Genomic DNA, 6,346 nt, shown 5'->3' with positions numbered 1-6,346 from the left:
TTATTGTTCTCAAAGTCATATGAATCCATGTTGGCTAGCAGCTCTCCATCTAACTCTCACCACACTCTCTATGCTTTCTACTTTGACCCAGTGGTGAACACTTTGACTTCTCCAAAGCACTATTCCTAAAACATTGTGCATTGTATGCTTTTACGGATTCTTCAGAGTAAAAGTAGGTGAGTATTACATTGCATCTAAGTACAGACTAGCAGACAAACTTGGTTGTTAGACAGCTTAAACAGTGCCTCGGCAACACCAGCTACATGCCCAAGACCCACACACCTGTCACAGGGGGTTTTCTCCTCAAGCCCATTGGAATCTTGTTGGGTTGCTCTTTCATTTTCCAAATTCTTTTTGCATCTATCTATTAACAAGGCTACTTCCAGCTCTCTGGATTTTTTCTTTTTTTAAATCTTTATTGGGTGAGCACGGTGACTCATGCCTATAATCCCAGCACTTTGGGAGGCCAAGGCAGGTGGACCACCTGAGGTCTAGAGTTTGAGACCAGCCTGACCAACATGGAGAAACCCCATATCTACTAAAAATACAAAAAAAAAAAAAATCACTGGGTGTGGTGGCATGTGCCTGTAGTCCCAGATACTTGGGAGGCTGAGGCAGGAGAATCGCTGAACCTGGGAGGCGAAGGTTGCAATGAGCCAACATTGTGCCATTGCACTCCAGCCTGGGCAACAAGAGAGAAACTCTGTCTCAAAAAAAAAAAAAAGTGTATATATATATATATATATATATATAGAGAGAGAGAGAGAGAGAGAGAGAGAGAGAGAGAGAGAGAGAGAGGTCTACTTGATACACAAAATAATGTACATATTAAATATTTATGTTTTGATGCATTTAGACATATACCTACACCCATCATTGTAATGAAAGTACTAAACATAGCTATCCCTTGAAAAATTTCCTTCTTTTGTGGGTGTGTGTGTGAAAAACTCTCAATATGAGATCTATACTCTCGACACTATGTTGTTACAGAGGCACTATATTGTACAATAGAACTCTAGAATTTATTCATCTTCCATAACTAAAACTTTATACTGAATTATTTCTTTTCATTTTTAACACAGGGCAGTTAAGCTGCCTACAGCTTTCCCCTACCACACCAGAGGGCCCATTAGGACATTATCTTTAACAGTTCTGAAGCAATAAATTTTTCTCTCAACCATACAATCTCCATTTCCCAATCACTACCCTAGCTCACATTTTCATTATTTCATGCCTAAGCAGGATTCTTCCCTGCTTCTTCCAGTCTTTTCCTCTTTTAATTTAATCTGATGCTAGCAGATGCATTTTCTGAAAACCTGTTTTCATGCAGTCAACACTCCCCCCCTTTCAGACACCTTCAGTCACTCCTCACTGCTACTCTCATTTTCAAAACTTGATTTTCTAAAGGGAAATCTTGAAAGGCATGAAAATATGCTTCAATATATCACCACCAAAAGAGAATCGATGCTGATCAAAAAATAAAGCTACAATTAATGCATCACTAAACAGGAGTTGTTAAGTGCACAGAGGTCAAAAAAATCCAGTTATGTTTTCCATGCATAATAATTAATAACACAAGATATCTGTGGCACTTCACATGCTTGGAACACTTTATAGACACAGGCTAATTAATTACACAGATAAAGGTATTGCAGGTCTTTCTTTTGATATCAGTGGGTTCATTAAATTTGACATCTGGTTAACAAAGTAGTTTTTTACACTTCTGCATTCCTGAGTCACAGAAATGTCAAACAAGAGTTAGCCTTCACCCTTCCTCCACTTTCTAGGAACCTGTGGGAAGGAAAAAGTCTGTGAGGGACACTCAGACACTTGTGAGTCATTGCTCTTAGAAAAGAGAGTTTGGGAAGGGCTGCCCCAGTTTCAGCCAACCTCTACCTTAGAGTTCACAGTTGCCACCCTGACATCAAGCCCCTGGATGTAGACACCAGAGCTACCCCTGCCCAGGACACCACAAGATGGGGTAGAGGTCTTCCCATAGAGGTAATGATACAGGGGGGTTTGAGACCCCTGTATGTGCTCTGGTTATCAAATAACTCCCCAAAAGAGAAAATGCCAGGACCTACATGACAGGCCCAGATCTCATTCTATTCATTGTCTCTGACTCAATGTCATCCCTGCCTAGCACACAAACCTGTGCTAGGATTTGAACTTTCTTCCGTGAATTCATTCAGGAACCTTCAATCTGGATGTACAACTTTAGAAATCTAGCTCTACCATGACCCATGAGACAGGGGTCTCTGGTCCGCCTTGGGTGCTAGGCCCATAGAAGCCTAATTTACCTATTAGACTAGACCTGAAATATTGCACATTCCTAATGAAAACTGTTGGAGACAGTCCCCCACCACCTTTGCCTAATTACCAAGCAGTGTAACAAGGCTTATGCAATTTCAATGCAGTGTAACAAAAGCACCACCAGGGCCTGGCGTGGTGGCTCTTGCCTGTAATCCCAGCACTTTGGGAGTCCAAGGTGGGTGAATCACTTGAGGTCAGGAGTTCCAGACCAACCTGGCCAACATGGTGAAACCCATCTCTACTAAAAACACAAAAATTAGCTGGGTATGGTGGCAGGTGTCTATAATCCCAGCTATTCGGGAGGCAAGAGAATGCTTGAACCTGGGAGGTGGAGGTTGCAGTGAACTGAGATCAAGCCACTGTACTCCCACCTGGGTGATGGAGTGAAACAGAAAAGAAAGGAAAAAAGAAAGAAATAAAAGAAAAGAGAAGAAAAGGAAGGAAAGGGAAGGGAAGGGAAGGGAAGGGAAGGGAAGGGAAGGGAAGGGAAGGGAAGCAAAGGGAAAGGAAAGGAAAGGAGAAAGGAAAGGAAAGGAAAGGAAAGGAAAGGGTAGGATCAGCAATGTGGTGCAGGTTGGATCATCCCATGAACTTGGTCAAATTTTAATAACTTCTATCAACTCTAAGAGCCAACATCATATTGTGGAAAAGCTTGAACTCTGTAGCCAATTGACACTGGGTTCAAATTGCAAGTCTGCCAAGATGAAAGGAATACATGAGTTTGAAAGTGCCCGGCATATAGTAACTAGTAGGTAGGGGTATTTGTTTAGTTTAATAACATCAATTGCCCTTACTGTTACACTAATCAGGACTGTAATCATGGTACCTGCTGTCCTAAGACAGTACTAAAACAGAGACTTTTGGCAGAGCATATTAAGAATTAGTTTTATTTTATTTTGATGGGAAACAAAGGAAAAATTTTGACAAGATCTTCTCCAATTGTTTTTTAATTCAACACTAATTGCTCCCACAATTCTAGTGCTTCACAGTACAGCTCCACAGCCACCAATGTAGTCCTTTAATGTTCTAAGAATGACAAAATCAGATTCTTGGACACTGTTTTCCAGACTTAGTTTTTGTTCCAGAGAGGGTGAAAGGGTTTTTTTTTTTTTTTTAAGAAAACATAAGTCATGGTGCAATTGGCAGATTTTATCCCATAGTTCTTTTCTTTAATTTTTAATTTTTGTTGGTACTTAATAGGTGTATATATTTATGGGGCGTATGGGATATTTTGATACAGGCAGGCAATGCATAACAATCACATCAGGGTAAATGGAGTATCCATCACCTCAAGCATTTATCATTTCTTTGTGTTCAAACATTCCAATTATACCCCGTTATTTTAAAATGTACAATAAATAATTGTTGACTGTAATAACCCTGTAGTGCTATTAAATACTAGCTCTTATTCATTTTACCTAACTATATTTTTGTACCCATTCACCATACCCCCTTTCCACTACCCTTCCCAGCCCCTGGTAAACATCATTCTACTCTCTATCTTCATGAGTTCAACTGTTTCAATTTTTAGCTCCCACAAATGAGTAAGAACATGCAAAGTTGGTACTTCTATGCCTGACTTATTTCACATATCAGAATGTTCTCCAGTTGTGAAATGGATAATCTTGTTCATTCCCCTGTACTCTTGCCTACAAGAGGCAATAACTGGATTCAACACCAATCAGCAGGAAAGGAATGGCATGGAGGAACTTCATTCTTCTTTTAAAGTAACAACTCCTAAAGAGTTACTGGGAGTGGAAGCAAAGATTGAAAGTTTTCTACCTGTTCTAAGTGCACTGAAAGTGATAGATTAATGTAATATTGGACCTGTATACTATGACAAACTCTACTACCCAACAGCACAGCATCCTTATAAGATGAGGTTTTCAATTCTTGTTTTACAATTGGGAAAATTTGGGCCCAGAATGAGGATTCAAAAGAGATCTGAAGAGTTTGAAGCCCAGTACTTAAACCCTAGATTATAGGGAAATAGTTACTTTTCTCATCATCTCCCTTTAGAGAGAGCCAGGTATGATCAGAGAGCATTTCCTAACCTGGAGCAGCTGTGGTCTGGGAGCAGGGGATTAACTGCATTCAGAGAGGAAAGGATGAAGTAAGAGCCATGAGTAAGGCCAGGTGCTGCTGAGAAAAGTTATTTCCCCATGTCCCAGCCTTGAGCTCCATGAGACAGCTCACCTAGCACAGACAGAGGAGCTGGTGGCAAAAACAATGTTGTTTTTCACCCACTCCTCTTCTTTTCTTTCCAGAAATGCAGCTAGACATTTCCAGGCATCCCCCACAGCTAGGTGCAGTCATGTGATTGAATTCTATGTGGGCAGAATTTATATATGCCACCTCTAGGTGGGATCCATAAGGCCACCTTCACAATCCTCTACACACCTTCTCTCTTTGTCTCCAAGCCAGATGCAGAGGATCCAGTGGAGATCTGAGGAAAGAAGAATCCTGTGTTTCTGAATGACCGCATGGAGCAGAGCATTACCATCCTGGCACCTGCACTGGACTATGACATGAATGAGGATAAACCTACACTTTGTTAAGCCAGGGTTATTTGAGAGTTGTATGTTACAGCACCTAGCACACCCAAATGTAGACCTTTACTCTTTATAATTTCACCACTTAGACAGGGGTTTTGGCCTCTTTAGCCTTTCTTTTCACCCCTCTGATGAGCCCTTGTTGTCTTTCCATTGCTCATTAGCACTTTTACCACAGCCTGTGTTGAGAAAATTAAAGAAGATGAAATTTAAATCAGTCAATGTTTTCCTTGTTAGCAGCTCTGGTCTTATGAGAAAACAAAGCAAAAAAATATTAAAAGTTCAATGGAATCAGAGAGGAGGTTGAAATTGTTGCTGAAGATGAGGCATGAAAATTATCTGTAGATTTCAGTTTTCTGTTTCTCTTCCCTTAATTAATCAACAGCTGATTCTGTTACCAGGGAGCACAGTATGGAGGGTCACTGCTTTCTGAACATTTGTCTACACTCCTTCTGGGCAGTCTGAGTCTTCATCCCTCATGAAACCTCTCCAAGATGAATGTTGACAGCCACCAATCATGGGAAGATGTCTCCACATGTCACTTCTGCCTCAGCTTCAAAGCAAAGTATCATATGATGCCATCAATGACAGAGTGCTAGAAATCATCTGGTCTTACTTGGTCATTTTGCATAGAAGTAAACCAGAAACCCAGAGAGGAAAATTGATTTTCTCACAGTCATACAGCAATGTCTAAGACCAGGTCTCCTGCTTCTCAAGTTAAATGTTGAAAATATAATTTCAACTGTTTATTCAAACTGCTTAATTTCAAATTTTGAAAACAAAATGTCAAAACCTGTGGAAAAGAGGAGAAAATAAATTTAATGTGTGTTAAATGGCAAACAAAGAATACACTAAACTATCAGGGAAGGTCTGGAAAAGGGTCAGGCATCTCTGCAAATAGTATTGTTCAGATATCCAGGAAAGGAAGGGAAGGGAAAGGAAGGGAAGGGGAGGGGAAGCGGAAGAAAAAAGAAGGGCAAGAACATTCTGTTTCCCAGAACAACTACCCTCTGTAAAGTCCTGGCCCCTGTGTTGGCTCCCCTGTGGCCTTCAGCAGCGGTACTGCAGCAGTGTTCCTCCTCCTGTGGACTTTGTGCTGAATCTAGAGCACAAGAGCAGGGCCAGGTTATGCTGTGTGGGTTTGACTGTCCCCAGTGTTAGTATCCACATGGAAATTGACATCAAATGCATCTTGAGCCAGAAATGACACTCCAGAAGCAGCATCTACAGGATACATATGGATGGAGGACCCTACACTTCACTCGAAAGTAGGGAGTTTAAATTATTTAAATTTAAATTTAATCATTTAAATTAAACCACCCTAAAGAAAGCCCTGATTAGGAATCAGATCTGAGGGTGTCAATGGGTTCACTTTAACTGACCAAATCTAAGAGTCGAATCCTCTGACATTCAGAACCTCTTGCCCAGGACCAGATAATATCATTCAACTCTATCCCACTCATCCTCACATCCAAGAGTGC

This window comes from Trachypithecus francoisi, unplaced genomic scaffold (genome assembly GCF_009764315.1).
Source record: "Trachypithecus francoisi isolate TF-2019V2 unplaced genomic scaffold, Tfra_2.0 Lachesis_group0, whole genome shotgun sequence".
In the NCBI taxonomy this organism is placed as follows: domain Eukaryota; kingdom Metazoa; phylum Chordata; class Mammalia; order Primates; family Cercopithecidae; genus Trachypithecus; species Trachypithecus francoisi.
This window is presented reverse-complemented; position numbering follows the sequence as displayed.